At 33.6% G+C, this 27,084-nt stretch overlaps 1 protein-coding gene across 1 annotated transcript in view; it reads right to left on the bottom strand.

Moving 5' to 3' along the window:
- The window catches only part of kek5 (leucine-rich repeat, immunoglobulin-like domain-containing kekkon 5 protein), a 273,744-nt gene that overhangs the window by 205,409 nt on the left and 41,251 nt on the right, over positions 1–27,084 (bottom strand). Inside the window, exon 2 of the mRNA XM_018506571.1 lies at positions 1,398–1,477. The gene's annotated coding sequence lies outside the window, so the exon portion shown is untranslated. The remainder of the gene's footprint in view (positions 1–1,397; positions 1,478–27,084) is intronic.

The raw sequence follows: 27,084 nt of genomic DNA, 5'->3' as shown, positions 1-27,084 counted from the left end.
GTGTTCTTATTTTGATGGTCTAATAAAATTTATTTTCAGATTTATGTGGCTATTTGTAGATATCTACTGCAAAATCGGTTTTTCCATGCATTTAGTGCCACTCAAGCGTCACTTTATCCTTGATATCGTTAACCAACAATTTTGCCTAAGAAAAAAAGAACATACTTCATATACGGGATTGTAGAAATTTTGATACAAAATGATCCTTTCAGCAGAGCTCGATTTCGATCGATCTTTTTTTAAATACGACAAATACGAGTACGTGTCATAACAGAGTTCGCCCAGGTATACATTGTTGCGAATGTAACAATCGGAATACGTATTCTCTCGAACGGTGTCGTGCTCAGCGCAAAACTGAAAATACGCACGCGAATTCGGCACGAGTTTTTTTTACAGTCGGCAAAATGTCATCTCGGTGACAAAATCTGGTAAAATCTGATATATCTGCGAAGCGTGGTCAAATAAGTGAGCAGATAAATCTTCGGTTCGTGTATTACAATCGAAACTTTTATAGTATATATAATATTTCATCAGTAGAGTTGTGCGCACGATTTATTATTATTGACCAAAATACGGGCGCGAAATTTCCCGGGATGGGATGCCACATGCAATAGTTTTCAACATACGTTTGGTCAACCATGATTTTACCATTCCCTGTATCGAAAATTATCATTCTACCTCATATTTCACGATACGAATGTTTCGAACACGACGCAAGACCAACATCTAATCGCCGTATGTGGCAATATCCGTGGTGGAACAACGATAAGAGTGCTGAATCAAATATATGGAGTAACCGATACGCTGAGTCTTATCTAGGCGAGCGAGTCATTGATTTATCATGCGTCGAGTACTCGCTTCATACGATAATAACCGATAACGAGCTGGTAGGTAAATTTCTAGGTAACGGATCGATGATATCAGCTTTCGTTTCTGTTAGCACATAGTCGAAATGTCGATGTGTTATCGTGAATCAGCGGCGTAAAATTACACCGGAACCACGTCATCGTATGCGAAGCTTTAATAAGAAATTTGAATAAAAAAAAAGGCAAGTACATGTATCGTGCGCAGGCATGAAAAGAACAATTTTGTTGAAGAATCTAAAGAAGCTAAATATAGATCCAAAGTAAATTTTGTTAGACTATCAAAATAATTATGTGACACACAAACTGATTTGAGTATTAAAATATTACTCATGATGTTTGAGTTTTCTATATAATTTATACTTTGACAATCCAACAAAATTATTTTCAAATCTATAACTATCTAAATTTTTAGATACTTTAGGAAAATCGTTCTTTCCATGCAGGCGATTACACGATCCCAACTCGAAAGTTAATTTAATTTCATACTGTTGGTGTTAACGGTTGTTATAAACACACAAAATGCACACTTACGACGGCGAGATGTTGAAATGATTAATGCTTCCAGGCTAATATAAATGCTCTGGATCGCAAATAGCACTATGTCGTTTAATCTGAAACAAAAAGATGAATATCGTCAGTTTGTACATTAACGAAATATAGATAGATAACATTTCTAATATTAATTTATAATATAATTTATAATATAATTATGTCTATTTAGTTGCCATAATTTATCGCTGGCATTTTTAATCGACCACGTTGTAAATATCTAGATGTTATACACATTATAATTATTAATTATAAAATTAAATATTTTATTCTTATTAGTTCAGTATGTTATTCATTATAGTATGACTATTGTTTGCCTTTCATCTTGTGTTTAATCTTTTACATGTACCATTTATATATAATTCTATAATATTTTCCAAACCGTCGGACACACAGTCCGGATCATGACGCATGAATATCTGAATATGAAATATGTCCGATCGAAAATGGCTAATATAATTTTAGATCTTGAAAGCGAAGAAATATTAACCCTTACCGTATTAATAAACTAGTGACCGAGCGATTCATGTTCGTGCAAGTTTCTTTGAGTCTTTCGGTAATTATAAATTATACTACATTTTATTATTTTCCAAAATAAAGAGTCAATATTTATTCTAGAAAGTGTTGAAAGTATGTTGGTGAATTTTTAGAGATTTTTAAAATTATTTTGAAGAAGTAAAAAAACGAAGAGATTTGAAGTGACCCTTGATGATATGGATGAGGCACCAAATTGTAGATGGTACGATAAGGGTTAATAAATTCTAGCAGATACGAAATTTTCGTTACTAGTCGAGGAAACACTTGAACACAATACCAGTCTTTCTTTCTTCAAATACGATCGATCAGCACGTGATTCGTTCATAAAACGCACGCGAAATATCTTCTCGCTTTAAATTACGAGGAAAAGCAAATTCGTTCGAAGGTGCTTTCTATGTCATACCAAAACGCTAAAAAATATTGAAATTTCCGTAACATTTATTTGTCATACTTAAACAAAAGCAAGAATGACAAATGTAATGTCTATACGTGTATGTTTTCATACAAACACAATTTATAACTGAACATTGTACACAATAATGGCGGACGCAAGATATAATCGTATTAAATTTTGTAATTAAATAATAAAAGAGCCCACAACAGCTAATTAGTACTTAATAGCGAGATGGATTAAAATGCGCTTATGAATATCGTACGTGCCGGCATTGTTATAGCAAAATTATGTCCGCGCTGATCCAGAACAAATTAATGCCTCAAGCTCATCATTTTTAAAGCTCCATAAATAATAACTTCACTATCGATAACGCTAAATGAAATTGATATCATAATTAATAATCATAACTTTTTTCGAAAAAATTTACAACATTAGGAGAAAAAATTCTTGCGAATGAAAAATACAAGTTATATCTATATAATAAAAAGTAGATCGTTAAAATGGATGTATAATATATTTTTATATTGTATTAAAGATCTGTGTTAAGAAAATGTAACTAAATAATTCACATAACGTCAACAAACTAATTTATGATTATAATGTAATTGATTTTTAAAAAATCCAAACCTACAGCATTCAAATATAAAAGAATACGGTTATAAAGCAAAAGGCAATAAAGACGGAGGATTTAAACAAGATTATAGAGTATCGGATTTATCAAAAAATCATAAATTCTATATGTTAGCTTATACATTTATACGACTTGTAGAACAAAAAGTTTTTAAATGACAGAGATTATGATATTAAAGAAAATTTATAAGATTTTCTGACTATTTATTCAATTTATATCCGTATTCATCTATTCGATTAAATAATGGTAGTAATGTTTAAGATGTTAATTTATTTTGCCTTTGCGTGCGTGCATGCGTGCGTATATTAGAATTAATAAAAAGTAAATGTAGCACAAGAAAAATGATAAGTGTATATAGCGGTAGGCAATATATTTAATTTCAGAACACAAGATATATAATAAAATATTCATAAACAATGAACATTCAATATTCAAATTAACAATCTTTCAATTAAAAAACGCATGTGTTATAAATGATAACGCATTATATTCGTGCAATAAAACAGAACCAGCTATGTTGCACACACCAAATATTATAAAAATAAACAAACTTATAATAAACGGAATCGCATAATATACCTCGCAGTACAAACGATAGATAGTGCGAATAAACTGAGAATGAAATATATGTACATATAATGTGAAAAAATCAGTCAAAACAAATGCACATACACGTTTTTGCTGAAGCATCTAAATATTTAGCTAGATGCAGATCTAAAAAACATTTTGTTGGACCATTAATTATGTAGGTAATGAACATGATAAACAATGCAAAAAGTTTTGATATTCTAGCAACCAATTTGAGAACGTCTTATACAATTATTCTGATAATCAATAATAAAAGTTATGTATTTTACTTGTATCTAAATTTTCAAATACTTCAACAAAATCATTTTTTCCGTGTTACCAAGCATTGCGGTAATTCCAAGTTATGTACTGTTAACTAAAGTAAAACAAAATCGGTATCAAAACAAGAAATTCTAATTTTAAAAAATCAATAATTGGGTCAAATTATATAGTAGTCCATCGGGTCCAGATTGATTCACGTAAAATTAGAATACCTTTTAGTCCTGAATTAAACACAACAAAAAATAGATGTAATAAGCCTTAAGCTGTAAGAAATCAATTCAATCATAGTTGAGTATTTTCCTCATATTCGACTCACATTGGTCAATATTTTACAGCTTAAAGATTATTACATTTATTTGTGTTTCAGGAGTTATAATTAGCGACTTTCTCCAAATAACTCATCAAAATTTTTGATCTTGTGGAAATTCAGCAGTAGTTCTTTATTTATTATTTTATTGAGGTTAGTCTTTCTTGTTTTAAAATTTTTTGAAAGAAGATGTAAAAGTTTTCATAATTTATGCAATCCGAATGTAAGAGTAAATTTTAAGGTTATAAGAGTCATAGAAAATCCTTGGTATATAATATATATTATGCTTTTTTTTTAGTACAAAATACATTATGCACAAAAAATTTCCTGGTACTATGACTCTCATAACCTTAAAATTTTACAATCAGCAAGCATTTACAAAATATGAAATATTACTAGGGCAAAACTGTTCATTTCATGAGCAGTTGGCTTGCTTATTAATCAATTTAATATCCATTATTTGTTGTGTTTCTATTCAGTAACTGGATTCAAATTTTACGCAACTTTTGTATGCAGTAACTGCAAGCAAAGCGTTACATCCTGATAGGGATCCTAGTTTTCTTTCTCAGTTACTAGACAGAAGCACAGTATAAGTAAGAACAGTAGGTACACTCAGTTAAAAATAGTGGCGACCGTTCTGTACAATTCTGCACAATTTTCAACATGACGCACCAATCAGTTTCCCTATTCTCTAAGATTATTCTCAAATGTGCCGACACAAAGTGTACTTACTGTTCTTACTTACACTGTGGCAGAAGTTGGTGTAACTGTTTAGTAACTGCTCAAAAAATGCATAAAATTTCTCTACCAGGGTACTTTAAAGATTATTATAAAATTTATTTCAACTCTATATTATTATATATTATTAACGACATATTATATCATAAGAATTATAGTTAAAAAACAGAGAAAAATCGAATCGAGCGCGAATGCACTTTCTTACAATATTTTCCCAATATCAAGCAGGAAGTCAAGTGGAAAGTGCAATGAGGAACAAAAATGACTTTTAGGAACTTCAAAACGTATTCGGTCCAAAAGAAAATGCTCTGGATTGAAATTTGGATTGGCGGAACTTTGGAACGTTGCGTATGGAACTTTAAGCAGAAAGAGTGAATCGACATGTACCGAGAGAAAAAGAGAGAGAAAGAGAAGGAGAAAGAAAATATTCATAAATCTTTGCGATAGTTATGGCGAAGCGTGACTCCCGATATAAAGGAAGAAGGTTGAGGTTACAGATTGAAGTCATGAGGGACTGGATTTTGGTGGCGGCCGGCGACACAGACAACGGCTACGGACGGGATAAAGAATTCGGAATTCGATTCGACGATCATGTAAGTTTCCATGCGAACGAGCATACCGACGTCACGATTTGGATTCACTTCCATATATAGATGAAGCAGGTTCGGCAACGTTTCGAGGGGGACCGCGGATCTTATTGAAAGTTCCTACCCGTAAAGTCGGTCTCCGTTGACTGGCCTGGATACATGCTAGCAAAATCCCAGTTCTTCTATAACTGGAACAGGTAAAACCGAGAACAGCTCTCTCCTCCTTCCCTTCTACCCTTCTTTCCCGGGAGCGACGATCGAGTGCGATAAGGTTTGAAACGCATTGCTAACAAGTTCGCGTACCTGAGCAAAGTACTTTTGCCCCGTATTTGAAGAACTCGCCCCAGTAACGTTCCTTCCAGTTAAAATTAAGTCTTTTATTATACATAAGTCCAAATGCATATTATTATTATAGTATGTGGTTATTCCTGTTCTCTTTTTCATACATTATCAGCTCTATAACAGCCGACTTCTTAATAAATAGATATTTTTTTCTAGTATAATTATATTCTTTTTTTTTTAATATACTATAATCATGTATATATCACAAATTAAAAAAATGTATAAAACCAATTATATTACAAAATAAATCACTGGCTTCTTTTATCTATCAAAATGGTGTAAGTTAAGCTACTTTTCCGTTTTTTTCTATATCTTCCTTCTAAAGATAGTTTATGAAATTTATGACACAATTTATAAAAATAAAATCGGACATCTATCATATACCTATGTACATCACGTGTGCTATAAAGATACGAGAATCTAATCAAATTTTGGTTAAGGAAAAGTTTCCTCAGAATTAGTTGAAGGAGCAATAAATAGAACATGACACGATATAGAATATTCTTATCCCCCACTCCATCATACTTTCGCCATCGCAGCGCTCTTCAGTGTCCTAAAAGCCTTAGTAGCTATCGATTTTACGATTTAGGCAAAATTCATTCTGTCCCAACGACGCTGAGTATATTTGCGCGATCGGGCATGCGCCATATAAATAAGGTCGGATCGATAAGCCATGCGGACAGAAAACGAGGAAGAATGGAAAGCGCATGAGAAGCGCGATCACGGCGGCGGAACTAGATGCCGGCATTTCCTCTCTGCAGTTCCTTTACGCGTATGTTAGCGCGCTGACGAGAAAATCTCAGGTATCGCGGTTTTATTTCAGTCGGACGTTAACGCGCGCATGAAATCTGCAAATCGTAAGCGCGTCGAATAATCCTCGGGAAGTAATTTATCCCCGCGAAATCTGACCGCGAGAAGAAAAAAGAAACGCTGAAAAAAAAAGAGGAAAAGAAAAGAATATACTGTAGAGTTATATACATACGGCGGGCCATTCCCACCGGAAGAGCAAGCGGATGAGTTTATATGAATGAGACCGCGAGTATTGGTAATCCCGAAGATTGAGTTTGCAGTGAAGTTTTCAAGTCGTTCCCTCGGTTCGGCGATTTCTTTCCATCTTTTTTTTTTTTCTTTTCTATCAACGTCGATGCGAGCACTGGAATGGAATTAACGAATCAAGGGGCACGAATCGAGTGGCGTCGCTGAAAGTTCGATCTTTGACGATCGGTAGATACGATACGCGATCTTAATCGCGTCCCGAACGAACTCGGGAAGTTCTATCAGAGGAGCTTCCTTCTCGGTTTCCAGTATCGCTTCGCCTTCCGTAATCAATAAGGAAACTTCGTGAAGAACAGATAATAGTATCACTCATGCAAACGTATAATTTGTTTATTGCTAAATTTATTTTCTCCGATTAAAGCCAAATATTTCTGGATACACATGAAATATCTATCCAGCAATATAGAAACAGGTTTTATCGCGGATCTGATTGCACCGTTACCAGATATTGCAGTATTTTTATACTATCAAACATTTATGACGTGCAATATATTGTAAACATTTTTTATATTTTTACAGGGAGACAAATGCGCATCTAAAAATTTTTTTAGATTTTTTAAAATGGATTGCATTTTATGAATTACAATTCGTATGTATTATAATTGCTCCTCATTTTCACTTATCTCATTTATCGTGTGTGAATTAAATTCGATGAACTAAATCTGATCTCTCCTAAATTGAGAGAACAAACTTTAGAATATGAAAAAATAACGATGTTTATTTGTTATCTTTTATGTACTAATTGACGATATATTGGGAAGTTTTGATACAATGCAAAACTTTTTATCGATGACAGCTGCAGATGAAATAAAAAAAATATTGCAAAATATTATTATAGTACCGAATTCAAATAACACGAAAATATGATACTTTTTTACTTCACGTAATCCGCAATGAATTTTTGGGCGCATCAAATCAATTTTCTACCGTTTAATGGACATGTGTTATGTAGCACGCTTCAGAACTAACGCAATGATAGCGGCAGTCGCTGTATTGAAAAAAAGCAAAGAACGATACAAACTCAATTAACTTTACACAGAACATTCACGGAAAATTCTTTTTTCTGTATATAACGCGAGCTGTACAAACGGAACACGGCCAGAGGCTGTGCTTCATTCTCGACTTCCGCCTACATAGTAAAAATTTTTGCTGGCCATAAAGCTCTTGCGATATAGCCGGCAATATGTGCAAATTGTCCCTAAATAAAAAGTGTACTATAGGAATGGCACGAAAGCGTGACGGTGCGGTACAGGCTATCAGATCGATCCTCGTACGCGCGATTTTACGCCAGAACCGATTTGATTTACTACCGGAATTTTATAAAGTCGCTTGCGAGTTTCGATTTGTAGAAAGAAGAAATTATTCGCTTTGTAGAACATTTAATTAAATCAGAAAACGATTTAGCCGTACTTGGTAATCTTTCAACGGTATCACCTTACGGCGTTACAGTGATAAAAGTTTTTCACGGGATTTATTTCGGTTCTCTGATTAGAAGCTTTCGTAAACAATGTGATAAACCAAACTTCTGCGTCTTTTTTCATTTAGACATTCTGACCTAATTTGATCTCACGAATGCGCGTCAAGAATACACAATGCTCGATATAAAAAAAAATGTTTCAGGATCAAATTAAAATTGGATATTTATTTTACCATACAAGATGTTTAGAAATTAGTGATAAGTTGTTTTATATTAATTTCTATTTATTTTTGTTTTAATTTGTTTTAACGCTTACTAATATATTTTGCTTAGCACTTACATTTTTATGTTTTCACTTGGTTTGTAGCCCTTCTTAATATATATTTAATTAGCGATAAGTCTTTCGCACAGGGGCAGAATGAACTAAATTGAGAAGAAAAGTCCTCTACCATTTTGCAATTTTCGCAATAATTAACAAGATATTAATTGATAAAAATTACCAAAAATTGACCTTTAATCATTTTTTACTATCAACTTTACAGAAAAACTGTAAAAAAACGAAAATTGTTAATTTTCTTCTCATAGAACTTTACAAAATTTTTCAGAATTTTTTATCAACCTTTTAACACTGTATTTTCTCATTTTTACCACCATGATAAAATACGGTATTAAAAAATTCTGAAAAAATTCTTAAGAATCTCACACGCGCATGTGTACATGGATAACCTGGATAACGCCGGCGGTACTGTGTAACTTTCAAGCTCCATAACTCGGAAAATACTCAATGAAACGTAACTTTATTATAGTATTTTGGAAAGCTCTTGAGATAAGCTACAAGAATATATAATAAAAAATAGGGGTTTCCATTTAAAAAAACATTAATGATCTGATTTTGATAAGGTCACTCAAGGTCAAGTCCACATTTCCATTATGTGTCTCCCTTCAAGCCATGCAACTTTTGTTCGAAAACTTTTTCAATAAAATCATCGATTCGCGAGATAATCGACTATATTACTTAAAATAAAACACCCTGTATATATAGCACGTTCTCGAAAAATAAAAGTTAAATTGTTCTCTTATGAACAATTTAATAATCTATAAATACGCGGAAAGAACAATTTTGCCGAAGTATCTAAAATTTAACTATAAATAAACATATAATAAAAATAATTCTATTAAATCAAATAATTATGTATTATAGAATACTTATGATAAGTTGCTAAAATGTCAAATTTTTTGCAGCAACGTTTATCGTGTTTAAATTTCCTACATAATTATTTTAATGGTTCAAACGAAACTATTTCAAACCTGTATCTAACTAAATTTTTAGATACTTCAGTAAAATCATTCTCTCCTCTCTCTCTCTCTCTCCTCTCTCTCTCTCTCTCTCTCTCTCTCGCTCTATTTCCATATAGCATTAAATTAAACTCGATTAAAATTCTACTAAAATAAAGTTCGTCTTAAATTAATTAAAAAATAAAATTTTACTGTTTATTCACTTTCCAGAAATTTAAAATATTAATTAAAGGTCTTCAATTTTATTTGTTTGTAATTCAATAGTTATTTAAATAAATAATTACTTTCATTTGTTTACCTTTCATAAATTTAATATATTAAAGGTCTTCATTTTTATTTATCCATAGCTCGAAATTGTTTGAAATAAATAATTTCCATCATATTTTTATAAACAATTAAGGTTGTATTGGCAACATAATCCCTGCAAGATTTTAAAATTAGAAATGTAATAATATTTATACTTTTCATATAAAGATGAATATTAAAACTATGTATATATATATGAAACAGTTAAATAAATAACATCATACATATATTTATACCAAAAGAAAAATATTCCGATAAGCGGGGAATTTCTCTTAACATTTCCTCTCAGCAAAAAATTTTACATTAATCTTACATTAATCAGGTGCGTGTATTTATAACACGTGTTTATCTATGTATAAAAATAAAGACACATGAGTTATGATGAAAAATAAATTCCTCTATAGAAAATTTTATTAAAATAACTCAAATAGCCTTTTAAAATAAGAGGAAATACAAAATACTAGCGGCACACTTATTTGTTAAGCCTTGTGTCCACGATGCTAGAAATCGGTCCGAGATCTCGGACAGAGAAAAAATTAACAAATCACATTTGAACAATTTGATCACATGACCATTGCGATTGGTCAATTCTTTCTTCATCCGAGTTCTCGGACCGATTTCTAGCATCGTGGACACAAGGCTTTAGAAGAAGTTTCGTCTTGTAGATCAGGAAGACAACATTAATATCTCCACTGGTGTTCCGTATCTCATTAACATTTATTAAACACAGTACAATTCATGATTTCACTATCGCTCTCACTAACGTTTATCAGTTTACATTACACTTGACGCTTTCACTCTCACGCTCTTTAACGTTTTCTATTTGACGCGTTATAACGAACGTCTGGATAGCAATGTCGCGTAGAGGAACTCGAGTCTCTGGATCGCTCTGAGACTTCGCCCAGGGGTGCCTTTCAACTCACCCTGAGTCTTCTCGATATTTGAATTCGTGGTCAAACTATTCGCGACGATGCCTAGGAAAAATCCTGAGTCGCGATCACGCACGCACATACGTAAAATGGACTCGTAATAATTCCGTGGTCTGGACATATACTCGTGTACTGTTTGTACACGATCCATCCGTACTCTGGCTTGATCATCGGTCGAATGAAATCAGCGCTACCAGGACCCCCCACGGGCCCTCGATTTCTTTCCGGATTGACTTTCCCAAATCGTGGAGATCACGAGTTGGTGACGGCGGCGTTTCGGGCAATAACAAGCGGATTAAGAATCACAAGCACTGAAAATCGCTTTTAACTGTGCCGCTCGAGGTGGTAACCACTTAATGTAATCGTGGGATAGAGTCCTCGAAATCATTATAAAATGCATATGAAATCTCTATGTATAATCCGATAATTACAATATGCAACCATGAGAAATCATTGTATAATATTAAATAAAATCGTATATTTTACCAAATGACTTCATATGTAGTGAAAAAAATTATTTGTAATCAGACAAAATCATATAAAATCAAATAAAATCATGTAATCAGTGGGACAATATTTCAACTAGTGGTTACCCCCTCGGTGCCGCTACCGCGATTTTTTCCTGCCGAGGTCCAGACTCCTGTCGTCCGTATACGTGTAAGCGCACGCGTGATCCTTTGATTTTGTACGACCACGATTTCGTATTGTCGTGCACGATGATTTCTCGAGCTCTACGCAACAAGTTTATCATTTACAGTACGCGTGCATATCAGTACATGTAAGACATTCTTTTAGTATTGAGAGGATTGCAATCCTAAATCCAGTACTTTATGGAAATTTATTTATACAAAATTTCTTTACTTTGTAGAGTATCCTTTTGAGGTCATATATAAATGGAAAATCCTCTGACATTAACACGGAACCGCTAAATGGCAGAATATTTTTTTTTATGCAATAATATATTTTTATAATTTATTTACTAAATTATTATTTTTTTATTACTATAATACTTCAATATGTAAATAATGTTAATAAAAAACTCAATTTTTTGTATAAGTACTTCGAATGATCAAGATTATTTATGCAAAATTTTATTGCTATTTACCTCCTTAGTTATTCTGTAAATGAATTAAGTTTACTTAATTTATTAATTTTTATTTATTTATGAAACAACTAATTAATGAATCGCAATAAAACTTTGCATAAACATAAATGATCTTGATTCAAAGTACTTACGCAAAAAATTGAAATTTTTTTTATCATTCTTTTATGTTTAAAATAAAGTAGTAGCAAAGTAATACAATAATAGCAACAGCAAATAATAATTCAGTAAATGAACTATAAAAATGTGTTGTTAAATAAACTGTTCTTTAAATATTACTGTATCTCCTGATAATGTTATTTACTCAACTATTCTATACATATATACATAGTTTCAGTATTTATTTTTTATAAAAAATATAAATATCTAATATATTCCTGATTTCAAAATTTTGCAGAAACTGTCTTAAAATATATCGAAATATTGTGTATGTATATAAATATCTCTGAATATTTCGAAGAATTTGCAAAGTGATTTCCCTTCCTGTTCCGCCCTCCCCTTCTGTCTCTCTCTGTCTTTCTCTTTCTCTCTTTCTCACATCATAGAACTGACACATTTTAGGTTGATTAAGAACGAGTTCCATCGCTTTGAAACTTAATTAAAGTCAAAAGTAATTTTCGCAGAGTCGATATTCGGCTAGAAATAAATTAAACGTCAGCTAATTCACTGGAATTCTTTTCACTGCTTTTAAATTACGAAACTTTTTAGTAACCAAATGTGACAAAAACGCTGTTATAGATTATATTTTATAAACAACTTGAAACGCTTATGTGTTTTGTAATATTTAGTTTTATCAAAAATATACCTTAACTAAAAATAGTATAACACAATAAAACAGGATAATAATAAATTTATTCAAATTATATGGTATAATTTTGATTAATATAATAAAGTATTTATATTATTCTTACATATTAGTTCTTTAAAAATTGATTAATACCTATGTACATAAAAGCATACAATCTTATATCAGTCATTTCATACGTTAGTATATTAATTCTTCTTAGGTTTTTTGGTGCATGTAAAAAATATATATAAGATAAAGTAAAAATTATTGCAAGAGTAATCATAATTATGGAATCATAGACATCAATATATGTAACTTTATACAGCAATGAACTTATTCAAATTATATTTGTAAGACACAATAAAATCATAATTTGTACATTTATTGCGTTTTTCAAAATTTGAAAGTTATAAATTATTTCACCATCTCTTTCATACTGTCTAGTTTTTCGAAAAATTAAATCAGAATATATTGAAACAAGACTCTCAGCTATGTCTCTGAAGAATTTTCACAAAAAGCGAAATATCTTTGCACTTGAAATATAATATATCTTATTTGTGCGTGTATGTGTGTGTGTGTGTGTGTGTGTGTGTGTGTGTGTATGTGCTTGTAAAATTTGTATTAACCTAAGAACGACGTTGTGTTATTTCACATAAAAAGGAGAGCATAATATTTGAACGTTTTTCAACGAAATTCTCAAAGACGACTTTGACCTGCGATGTGGAAGTAAGTGCCCAACTGGCGAACGACTGACGTCGTTCATGGACTTATTGGAAGATAGCAAGATATACTCTCTCTTCTGAACATACGCGGAATGTGGTAACTTAGAGTTGACATTTCAAAAAGCGCGCGCCTTTGAGTGCAAGATAGAAAAATTCCTTTCCACTTTCAAATCGCCATAAAAAAACATTTAATTCGAAACATGTAATCCAAAAAACTTAAATTTTTATTTTACTATTCTACTCTTTAGTTTTGTATTTTATTTCTCAATTCAATCATTTTATTTAAGTAACATTTAATAAATTAATAAATAGTAAACGTTCCTTCTCTTATATTTTTTTTTCATTTTCAAAGCGAACAATACGGGCTTCTGTAGGTAATTCATAACACGACATGTGGAAAAAGATATCATTTTAGCATATTAAAACGGTAATCCGATGCTCTCTATCTGGATAGCTATAATGATCACGGAAATCGAAATTTCTCTCGCCTTATCGCGATTCGCCACAATTAGTTTCATTGATGCATATACCAAACCATTTCTCAAAAATAGTCGTGAAAATGTTAAAACGACAATTCCCGATTCTCACGTACAGTTGTACCGTGAAATTGATGCTGTGAAAAACGTCCGTGAGATATAAAGAGAGAACGAGCCTAACAATATCACATCTCTTCGTTGTAACGATCGATTAACCAGCGTGAATCAGGGTGTGTTCCAGCTTCGTTCGTTTATCCATATCTCTGACATCCAAGCCAGACGCGAAACATCAATAGGTCCCTGTCATACACACGATTGCAGATTCAATAAGCTGCTTCGATGAGGAAGAAGTGACGTTATCTATCGACACACGAGAACAACGTGATGCTGCTGACCGTGCGGGAAAATTATATTATGCGGCGAATAATCTCTTGGCGCGTAATGTCGGAAGATACCAAAACGCATGAGAAAAATATCTCCGTTATAACGTACCTACATTATTTTTATGTCATATTTTTATGCAATGTATAATATATTTATCAAATTATTAATATATTTATTAGGTAATGACGTTACCTATTGTTGAAGTCTTATACGGGATATTCAATTCAATCTGTCTATACCGATGTCTCGGAAACTACGAGAAATAGATGAAAAATTATATAAAAGCCTCAATAGAGAGAATTACTTTGAGATGATTTTCAGCGCGAACAAAACCGTATTTCAAGGAAGAAAGGGAGATCAAATTCTTTTAATGGAATCCCTCTATAAAAATAAAACCAATCGATAGAGTTTGAAAAGACGAATCCATTGACCTATGATATTAAAGCTGTATTTTCGATATTATAACCACAACGAATTTTTGAAATCGTCTCTGGAGAGTATTGATTCCTATTCGATCAATCTGTCTACTATAAAAGAAACTATAAAAGATGGACGAACTTCATTGATTAGTCTTATTTTTGTAGGTAAATTCGATTAAACAAATTTCTCTCTTTTTCTCTTTAAAATGCAATATAAAAGAGTATCTATAGGATTTTCTGTTTTACCTCAAACTGAAAATCATCTCAAAATAATCTCTTTAATGAATCTTTTTCATAATTTTTCATCTATCTTTGATTTTCGAGATATCAACGTGGACAGATTAAATCAGATACCTTGTCTATCTATAATACTCAAATATTCAATATTAAACTAAGAATAAAAACAAATAATGTGAGTAATGCCAATGTGAGCCAACATAGGGTGTTCGTGTGTAAGAAAAAATTTTAAACTTTATTATCAAATTTAAAATAATCGGTAACAGTTTCGACCCTCGTTTCGAGTCCTCCTCAGTACATGTTTTAATGACGCAATTACAGATATAATGAGAGAAGCGCAGGTAGAAGAATGTGTTCAATGTTCAAGTTTAGTTGTATATTAAATTGTCTGATTTAATGTAACGCTGAATTGGGCAAATCATAGTTTCATCAACCACGACCCCGCTATTAAATTGGCAATTTTAATAGCAAGAGAATGAAAATGATGTTATTAGTTTAAATGTTAACCAACGAATGATATCTCATTATATTTGTAATGGCGTCATTAAAATTAAAACATGTACTGAAGAGGACCCGAAACGAGGGTCGAAACGTTTACCGATTATTTTAAATTTGATAATAAAGTTTAAAATTTTTTCACACACGAACACCCTGTGTCGGCTCACATTGGCAATACTCACATTATTTGATTTAATCTTCTGAGCCTAGTATCATCTCTTATTAATTAAGAATAAAAAAATATCGCACAATAACAAAAATAATTTATCAGCATTATCACATTTTTCATTTTTCTTTCTAAAGCTAAATCCGCGTAGATCGTGCGATTGTACTTCATACGTAAATGATGTAATCGTGATGTACCTATACAAGATCCTAGCCACGATTAGAGATGAGCGGGAGTATTCGCATGCTTTTAACACCAGATTTCGCGGTCATTCATAGCCCTTGCGCGGCAAGCACATTTTGGCACGCTTTCAAAGGGTAACACACAGAATAGTAAGCGACTCGCGTATTTTCTGCGAGTTTCCACGTCTGTTGCACTAGACGGCAACCACCTGACAGATCATTCGTCATGCAGGAATGAACGAGGAATTCTCCCTCTCTCCTTTTTTATCTCACGAGCAGTCCCATATCCGTCGTGTAAATGTCGCCGGGAATTGGCGTCATCTCCTTGTCATCGTCGCGTCTATTATACGTCCTCTTCCTTCTTACTATATGCCGTTCCGCTCGCACATAAGGGAATGCACGACCAGATTCCGGCGATCCGTACGTTCCCGCTCATTAAGGAAATGCGAGCATTCTAATTTAGTACGTCGGTGGCCTCCCACGCGTGTCTCTCGCTATTTTTAGTTAAGACGCGTTCTGTCGCCGAGACGCGAATGACGACAGCTGGATCGTGACGCGGAAGTTTGTGCGCCTTATGACATTTCATGAGAATTCACAGGGGAGAGCCCGTGTCACTCGAAGACAGTTGTAAGAAAATGAATTCGAGGGTAAATGAATTACATTTCGAAACATGATTCCCGGACTGTATATCGTATGCATGTTTTGCTTCTCTGAGACCTTCATGTGTAACAGAATAGAGAAAAGGGTAAAACTTAAGAGATCGGGTGTCCGTTTCGTAACTTTCTTCACGATGGAACAGAAGACTAGCTTTCGAACGATTGACTCGAAGCTTTCTCGTGTCAGGAGCACCTGGTCGAAGGAAGCGACTGTCACGGAAGAGTGTGCGGAGTTTGAAAGTAATTTACAGATGGAGGGCCAGGTTAAGGTAAATAAACAAGATTGCTTCGTAAAGTTTCCATGGAAGAAGGATGGCTCTCGTCTTTGTAATGATCGCGGCGTAATGTGAAATTCGCTAGCTAGATAATGGTATATCGTTTCGCCTCCTCTGAATGTAGGTCGAAAGATCATAAGTCCGCCGAAGAATTAAGCCCGAGGAACATTACGGGCATGGGCCAGGCCGACTTCCAGTGAGAAATTGCGGACGAGATAATATTGGAAGTATAAAGCTTCCCCAACGGTTTCCCGCATCGCGAGCCGACGCTTTTTGCCAGCGGTAGCGATTCGTTATCGCGAGACAAGTATCACGGCGATACTTTATATCGCGCAAACTAGCGTTATCCGAGATTTACCGTTATTAAGACCGTCGCAGATGCCGAACATTTCGCAGCACACAAGTATTATTACTCAACGGACTACTTTCATGAATTAAATCTATTAATACAGAAGCTATTTCTGCAACAAGTTTTAGTAGACAGAATGGATTAACAGAGATTATAGCGAAAATTATTTAAGTAGACTATTACTTTACTCTGACCACTAATTCCTGTCTAAACGATACTCTCTGATTTTCTTACTAATGATAGCGTACAAATTTTGTTAAGTCTCTTAAGAAAAGAGGGCTTAAAATAATCTCCTTCTTCCTTTTAATAAATCTGTCTTCTCCTCACAGGAAGAACTCCGAGGAAACGAGGTATTTCCTCGTTGAAATACACATGAGATGTGTATATTGCCAGACGGTGTGGAGGTAATCTGATGTGGAAAAGGCTCGCAACGCGCATAAAGTGAGCGTAAAGCCGGTAACAGTTGTGCACAAGTGGAATCAGAAAATCGATACGATGGTTTTTGTGGATTGTCGTGCGAATTTTAATAGCGTGCAATATTCCCGACAAAAACGTTTCTAGTTTTTTTGTTTCTATTATTATCGCAGTAAAATTCCTAAGTAACTGCACATAAGTAATCTGCTTAAAATTCTACACTCAGAAAAATGGTCCGATTGAATTAAATAGTATAATAATTCTGGTGGAAAATAGACGAATCAGAATTTTCTGGTTAAGTCTATTAGAATTCTAGTTAAGATTACTAGAATTCTGATTAATATAATTATTCTAGTAAAAAAATACGAATTTTAGTAGATTTTACCAGAAATATTGTATCAACCAGAATTCCGATTATCTCAACTAGAATTCTAATAAATTTAATCAGAGAGAGAGAGAGAGAGAGAGAGAGAGAGAGAGAGAAAGAAATTTCTGATTCGTCCATTTTGAACCAGAAATTTTTTTCAGTGTATGTTAAAGTACTATGTTAAAATTAGAATAAAATGTAACAAAATTTAAAAATATAATCTACACTTTTTGAAAATTTCTTACATTATGAATAAATACATATCAACACCAGAATAAATATGGACTCTCGAGATTTAACAACAGATTAATATTCAAATAACGAGCAATTAAGAGTAATAACTGCGCGGTAATTCATGCGCTATTATTCAACAATTACATTTCTGGATTCTTTACATTGAATAAAACAAAACCGATTTTATTTTATTTTAACTCAATATAAGGAATCCAAGAATATAACTGTTAAATAATAGCACATAAATTACCGCGCAGTTATTACTCTTAATTATCCGTTATTTAAATATTAAATACCTATTACATGTACATACGTAAGAATTATGTATTGTTATCGATATATGTATATATATCTACGTTGATAAAAAAATGATACATTTCAAAATAAATAACTTTTAAATAGAGCATTTTTTAAATTCTAAATTAGAAGAATGTTTTAGGATTTAATTAAAATATGCAATTTTTCTACAATTTCATTTTCTTTTAATATTACATATGTCATACTTTTAAATATAATGTATTATTTAAAACCATATCATAAATTTTCAAAATTCGAACACTGCAATCCTAAATTTTATTCCTTAATAGAATTATAAAATTTTCATACAAATGTGTCGTTTCTACAAAAAAATTTATTTCCACAAATATTAGTTTTTACAGTTCATTTCCTTCCATTATCTAAAAAATTATTTATTTATGAAATGTCTATCAATATAAAGAATAATATATACATTTCTCTCTCTCTCTCTCTCTCTCTCTCTCTCTCTCTCTCTCTCTCTCTCTCTCTCTCTCTCTCCACTTTTGTCTATAAGTACATATAAATAATCAATACAATCAAACATTAGATAAGCTATTATGGATATATATATATATATAGGGTCCTCTACTCTCAAAGGTTTTCCAATGAATCACCTTTTTGCTATTTGATGTATTCTCTCTAACTGATTTTTGCTCCCACATAAAATGTTCATCCTTCGATACTACGTGTTAACCGTATAAAGAGTGGTTGCTCTAAGGCTCTCTTTCAAGGTACTTCCAACGATAAAGTCGACTACTGAATGGGCAACAACCTCTTGTAGATCGAGCGTGAAACTGCTAAAGTTTTCGCGCTATTGTCCCCTAGTAGGGATTAACATCGATATACGAACGTCCTTTACCAAGCTTTGTGAAATAATGGTCGTATCTTAATCCTTGGTAAATCCACTTGATTTTGAATTTGAAATATATGTGTGTATGAGTCTATTTATAGTCATATATGTATGTATTCATTTAAACCTTTGAGCAAACCGACTGCGATACGAATATATACATATATGTTTTAAATTTTGTGCCAAAGTACTAATACCGTTAATTTACTAATAAAAATAATATTTAAAGCAGCGAAACTACTTGTAACCTGATAAACGAACCTACTTGTAACCTGATTTAAAAAGTTAATGATTTTAATATGCAAAAAACTTGCTTCAAACGGATAGCACTGCGTAAACTCACTGCTCAAAGGGTTAAAGATTCTTCATGTAGAAATTATGATAAGTGGAAAATAAAGTAAAAATATGAGATTTCTTGTTTAATAAACAAAAATTATGGTTAATAAAAATATAATACAAATGTAACACATGCAATGTATATGTACATATAACACATATACACACATATATTGTTTATAAGTTCCTGGACATCTTCAAAAATAAAATAAAACATTCTTACATTTTGACGACATAATTTAATTGATCTTTTTTAAATAGAAAATAACAAAAAAGTATCTGTCATAGTTTGATATGTTGTCTGGAAAACTTACAAGTTTTTCATCAAAAAACTTCCGTGGATGATAGACGGATCAGAAAAGTGAGTCCACGGATCAACTCACAACTCTGGCAGTGTCTCCAAAGTGCCTGAAGAGAAATATCATTAGGTACGCTTGAAAAATTAATTAACAAAATACCTAAAATATATAAATCCGTAATAAAAACAAAAGAGAAACTTTTTGATAATAAAAAATTATAGATTTCTCAAACAAAAAATATATCAAGCCGTATATACTTTTATAATTATTTTATTTTTAAAAAGTCAAAATTATTGTAGTTATATTGTTAAAATAAAAAAGATGTAAAAGTATATATTTTATTTTATTTTTTAGAATATTCGGAAAATTATGCGAATGATATACATATTGTAACATTTCAGTATATACATACATGTGTGTATAAATATGTATATATATTATATATATAACAATTGTGGTAAATTCAGTATAAAATTACACCCATGGAAATTGTTCAATTAAAGGTAAATTGCATATTTCGCGTCCTCGTGTTTAATACAATCCCCTCTAGCATTTGCTCCAAAATACCATTGATATTTGCGCAAACCGAAGTCTGGCGTTGATGATTCGCAGGATAAATTATTGTTGAGATTTGTATGTACCAAACGTAATCAAGCTACATGTTCGTATCCAAGCTGTGTCCCTGGTTTCCACGTAAACGCGGTGAATGGTAAGCTGTATCACGCGCCGATCGGCCACGCCACGAGCTTAATAGAATAACTAAGCTCTACTTATACGAGACAAACAAGAGGCCGATCGTCAATTATTCGTATACCACAGGAGTACGAGTATTGTAGAGGTACGCGTGCAAACAAACGACACACTACTATACGAAGTACGGCTTAAACGTAACGTTCGCGTCCGTATGGCGTTCTTCACCATGAAATTTTAAGTCTGTGGAATTGAGACCGCGGCTCTTTCAACGAACGGCTACGACATTGTTAGACGAAGGTAATCACGCTTGTCATCCGGTAATATAACACACAGAAGAGCTTCGCTGGACCACGGAACGCCGGAATAGACCGAGGCTCGTTTTAGGGTCAGTGACATAATCAGAAAGCAAATTACAAGCCTAACGGCGTCGCACGAGAAGAGGTCGCCAAGGGAATATACATTTTACCCTATCTCGTGTGGCGGATATACCTATATAAATTTCTAATGTTTTAAATCACGGTAAGTAATGTCTAATTAAATTTAAATAAAACCTGCCCTGAAAATGAAACATATTTATTAGCATCGCGCAACGAATGATTCGATGATTTGGATGAGGTGATGATTTGGAACCTGCAATGATACCTTCGATCGCGCGAATCCCTGGTGCCGAGTATGCACGCCGTTGTTTCGTGTTTCGCGATCGAACCTAGTTTAGTTTCCACTCAAGTACCTATACCATGATGTCGTGACCGCACTCGACGCCTCCATATACGCGAACTGCATTTACTTTCGGCGTGGACATGCTGGAGAGAGCTCTCGAAGGAGCGACGATGAAATCTAAGGGAAAATGCACACGTCAAAGGAATAGTTTGTGAGCACGAAATCGATGCTCGCCAATCGAAACAAATTTCATTCGCTACACAGTCTGAAACGCTCTCGGAATTGTGGGCTAACGCCCAAAGCGCGTTATATGGTCGTTCTAAATTACACCGTTCAGGAAACGATCGCGCCATGGCACGTATTATCGTTAGAATAATGATGTTGTAACGGTGCGATGTAAAAGCCGATAGTACTCTAGCGAGTAAGTTAATAGGTAACTACAGACATTTTCACTCAAAATCATTTTTCAAAATCAATTTAATCATTCGGCTTACACGAAATGTAACTAAAAAGATTGCTGCAGAATGTAGAAAGTGAATGATAATAAACGAATGAATATGCATTTTTGTTTCGGTACGTGTTACGATTCTAGAGCCTGTCGCATCGCAATAGCGTCGAGCTTTAAAAGACCATACTCGTAAATATGCAACGTGCAACTTTACCAAAACTCTCGAAAGAAATACGTTCGCTTTTCCGCCATTGGAGAAATGCCTGGGATGAACCCAAAATGAATTGCGGTGTTCCTAATTAGCGGTTAATGAATTAGTAAATACCACAAAATTATAACGATCAATTATTAATCTATTTTCTGCAATTATATAATGGTTGAAAAAGTACTGAAGAAGGAGAGATTGAGGCTCATATTATGGATCAATTTCATATGCGGTCAAATTCAATTTGGTTGCGGCAAATAACGACCGAGGCGTCGATTAGCAATTACAATTTCGTGGAAGCATAGTCAACGGTACCATACGTATTGCACGCTGCTCGTTCTGTTGAAACTTTCAAAACGCCATACGTTCACCCTTGTTGCCCCGTCGGCCTTTCATCCCCGCCTCTGGCCTAGTCTCGGATCACTTCCCATTCGCAGCATGCGCGCGAGTAATGACCGCGGACGATCGATTCTGTGCACCATATATTGGTGAACAGCGTGAATTCGTGAGGAATCTTACAAGGCGAGGTATCATCGCCTGGAGGCGTATCGCTTCGATAACGCGAATAGTTACGGTACCACTCTTGAATACCCTATCGTCGTTATTCGTCGTTCGGTACAGTGAAAACGCGGCGCCGAGGATCTTCCACGTGTCTCACATTCGCGATAAGGATTACCGAGTACTGAGGTTCAACGACTTCTATACACAAGTGACTTCCCCGGAGATTGTATATATAAGCTATGGTAAAAATAACTCCGTTAATAACGGAAAGCAAGCTTGGTAGACGCTGTAACACGCAACAGCGATACCTAGCCAGCACGGCGCGGCAGAACAGAGCGCATTCGGCTGTACGCCAAATGGAATTCTATCTCGTCTCGATTTAATTTGGATGAATGGGACATGCGCAAGGGACGACGCATGGAACCGGTGCGACGATTAATTGACGAAAATTCACGTTAGAACAATGACTTTCTCGACTGCAGTGCTGAACGAATGGTCGTCGCAGACAGCGAGAGAGGACTGTAATTCTCATCAGGAATGGCCCATTCTCCACGAAGATATTCCAAGTTCTTGCGAGGGCCATAAAGAGCGCCGGCACTTTCCCGTAGCGGCACTTATGTACGATAAAGTTACTGTCTGCTTCACATTTTTACACCGCGGTACGTGTCAACGAAATGGCGGTTTAGTAGCTGACAAAGAGACTCTGTTAATGGCAGTGGAAGCGCGACAAAGCCGTTTTCGACGAATGCTAATTTGTTATAGAGCTCACTTGAATAATTAGCGTGCCGTGCATTAATTAAAATCTTCATCGCAAGAAACTTTGAAGAGCTTTGAGCACCACAGATTAAATAGTAAAAATACTTGTAATTTATTTCGATGCGGCAGTTAATTTCCAGTTGCGAATTATATTCGCCCACAGAAGCACTGAATTTCATTAAGGAATGTATACATTGTACTCATTCCTGGCTCTTTGTATATATGTTCTATTATCTTCAGATTAAGAGATAATTCGTACCTAAAATTATCTTGCGGTTAAAACATATTTCAATTAAATTTGATGAAACCGAGAATCGTAAGTAACATTATCGCTACATAGAAAATCCATATTATCACTTTACACATACAGTCGCGTTTATTTGTACAATTATCAGCTGCCATAATGTTTCGCTGCGTGCAATTGTATCAGTCAATTCAAACAATCCGCACTGAAAAACCACAATCATCTATTTGAAAACAAGCTCGCTTATCAGCCATAGCTCGATTGTCAAAAGCTTAATTGATGATATAATAGTATATTTACCAATATTCTATTATATCAATGCACATTATTTCTGTCTATCCACAGGCAACATGTGGTAACGCAATATTTATGACTTTTTCTAATAATTAAAAAGAAATACGTTTAACTCTAGGATGCTATCTTATGTAAGTTTGACATGCAAATGAGTGAAGTCATTAAGCGATAAGCTATGTCTTCAGCGGTCAGCAGGAAGTCCAATCTGCCATGCTAAAAGCGAGGATAAGCTTTTAAAAATTAAGTCCGTGTTATATATTTGGACCTAATGGTCAGTATTAAAACAGAGAGCAAGATTAAGCGATTTCAATGTTTAAGCAGTGCCACGAACTTTTTAATAATTTTATCATATTCAAAAAGTCAAAATCTACAACGAACACTATTTCTTTTACTTACATTCTTTTGGCCAAAAGTCGGACTTTTTAAAACTCGGATTTTTTAATATCCATCAAAATCATCGTATTTAGAAGGTTGAAATCTATAAAAATCACTATTCCTTTTACTTACACCTTTGTGGACAAAAAATCGACCTCTTTTTTTTTTAACATCCTGCATTTAATAATGTGCTTATTTTGTCTTTCTTTTTAAATTAATGAATAGATTATTTCTATTTATAAAAGTCTACATTACAAAATTGTCATTAAAAATACGAAAATTTTGTATTGCATTAATTAAGAGTGGCCTATTTCCTCGTATTTACGTAACAATATCAATAGTAATACTGTATCACTCATTAGTATTAGTCATTAAATATATATATCTATATACATATAAATAGGTATTAAGAAGTAAGCATCGATCTCGGATGCGATAAATCCGTACCGTATTATACTATGAATACAAATAAACTTGTAATCACTTTCGATTATTTTGATTTTTATTTTATATATTTATATATATAATGTATTTATATATGTGTGTGTATATATATATACACACATACATATATATATATATAGATTTCTATGCTAATATTATTTCTATAACACCGACAATATTCAAGAATGTATGATAACGTAATTCAATTTAGAGATACGCCTAACCGCGATAATTTTATCGTTTATGTTGCTTCGATTTGTCAATTTCACGTGCCACGTTAGCAGATTCGGATATGAAAACGGATAACATTGTTACAGAGAAAGAACGTGTCAGTGTAAAAAAAAGAACGTATAGATTTCTAGTGTTTCACCATATGGCTTGCCGTAAACCCATAACATTTTATTCGATTCTCTCACCACGGCAGTGCTATCAAACCCATTCTATTCCACGGCTAACAATAAGTAATGTCAAAGAAACGAAAAAGCTAACACGTATCTCTATGTAGTAATATTATTTTTAAATTTCTTTTTGTATCTCTTCTAAAATAATATAATTGATTAATTTTTTTATAGATTTTAAATTACTAACACGAGAAAGAACAATAAAAGACAGTTATCGATATACCCCTATTAAATTGGACCCCCCACCATCAAAAATCATATTCGTGACAGGTCAAAAATTTAGTGCTTTTTATTTGCTAATTATTTGCTAAAAAAAAATTTTTTTTGCTCTGGCGGTTTAGCTGCTATAAAAAAAAATGAGGGCTCAGGTTAATATAAAGCTGGACCCCTCCCCATACTGAAAAAAATAGATCCAGTGGTGCTACAAAAAAATTAAACATACCAGATTTTTTGCTTTTTATTTGCTCCAAGATAGCGTAAATAAAATTCGAAAATTTAATATTTTTAAAGAAATACCTGCGGTCGCGCTGCGAGAACCTACGCGGTCCGCGTCGAGCTACTTCAAGTTCCTTTTCTACGTCCACAGAATTATTTGCTCGAATGTATATGGTATCAGAGTAATCGTTGGGTCACGTACTATCGAAATATGACAAAATTTTTTGCTAACTGCAACGCGTGAGAACTCGAAGAGACGTGAACGCCTACTCCCAGCAAATCAGCGCGCCGTGTATTCAATACAACTTGTATCGCTCGTAAAACGTCGCAGGAATTATTTGCTCGCAAGTTTTTGGTGGCACAGTAATCCTGGGACTGTCTACTATCGAATCGTACCAAAATCCGATTTATTTGCTAATTCTAAAGTGTGAAAAATAAAGAGATAATCGAAGACCCCCCCATTTTTTTTTGTAGCAGCTAAACAGCCGGAGCAAAAAAATTTTTTTTAGCAAATAATTAGCAAAGAGCACTAAATTTTTGATTCACTTATCGCGAATATGATTTTTGATGGTGGAGGGATCCAGCTTAATAGGGATTATCGGTGTATCTGTTTCTTCTGAAACACAGCATTATATTAATGATCATTCTGTCCTTTAACATAGCCATTTCTAGACAGACACAATCCGGGAGGACCGCGCACGTGTTTAATTTGGCCACCCAGTGGGAGTGTATGCCGGAATGTAACTGACAGAGGGTTAAATATGATGGAGAAGCCCGTCGCGATGACGATGATCCTCATAAACCGTCATGTGCAGAGCGTTCTCGAAGTGTGCGGCCCACATTTTTCCTGGAAAAAGTCGAAGTTACGGATAGAAACACAACAGCTGGTACGTAAAATCGGTATAAAGAACTCTATCCGGCACGCGAGGCAGTAAATATTGGAATCCTCGTGAAACTTCGGAGTCATATACGCCCTCGCATAATGCCGGGTTCCTGTGGGGCGTTACGAGGCAGACAGACTCGTCTGTGAAATAAATCATTGCAAATACCTCCAAACACGTGATGGGAAGACCTGATCTGCGCTCATATGTACACGAATTCTAAGCATCTAGGAATAAGAGACATTCGGCGTAGTTAACAACAGTAATAATTAGACTGCGGAACTTTATGCAAAATACTTAATTGAATATTAACTATCGGACAGTTTTAGCAGTCAATCGTTGTTCGTTAAAGAGTTATTAAAAGGTGAATTAAAAAGACTGAGATTGCCATCTGTAAATTTACAAAATTGCAAAATATGCATTTTATGCAAAACATTCAGTTAAGTATTTTGCATAAACTTTCGCAGTCTAGTAATAATTAATATTAATAATGTACTAAACAGGAAAAATTAGATCGACAGTTCAAAAATAATAAAATTTATATCTTAAAAATGCAAACACTAAAAAATGGAATATTACATAAATAAATCTGGAAACGTATTACAAAACTATTATTCGAAACAGATTCCGTATGCCAATCAAAATTGTTCAATTATTCCCTAGATTTCTATAGTCTCCGTATTATTTTGATCAGTATAAGCAAATGATTGCATGTTAAAAGTACAGCAAATTTCTCTTTTCAAATTTACAAGTAATAAACTCGCAGAATAACTCAGAAAATGTCAAACAATGCCGAGTGACCGCAACCGCATTTCAAAATATCATGGAATAGCGTGTTTTAGTAGCATGCTTATGCATTAGATATCGCGTAGCGCGTGACGTTCCACCGCGTT

Source organism: Trachymyrmex cornetzi, unplaced genomic scaffold (assembly GCF_001594075.2).
Source record: "Trachymyrmex cornetzi isolate Tcor2-1 unplaced genomic scaffold, Tcor1.1 scaffold227, whole genome shotgun sequence".
In the NCBI taxonomy this organism is placed as follows: domain Eukaryota; kingdom Metazoa; phylum Arthropoda; class Insecta; order Hymenoptera; family Formicidae; genus Trachymyrmex; species Trachymyrmex cornetzi.
The sequence above is the reverse complement of the archived record's forward strand: the minus strand, read 5'-3'. Positions and strand labels throughout refer to the sequence as shown.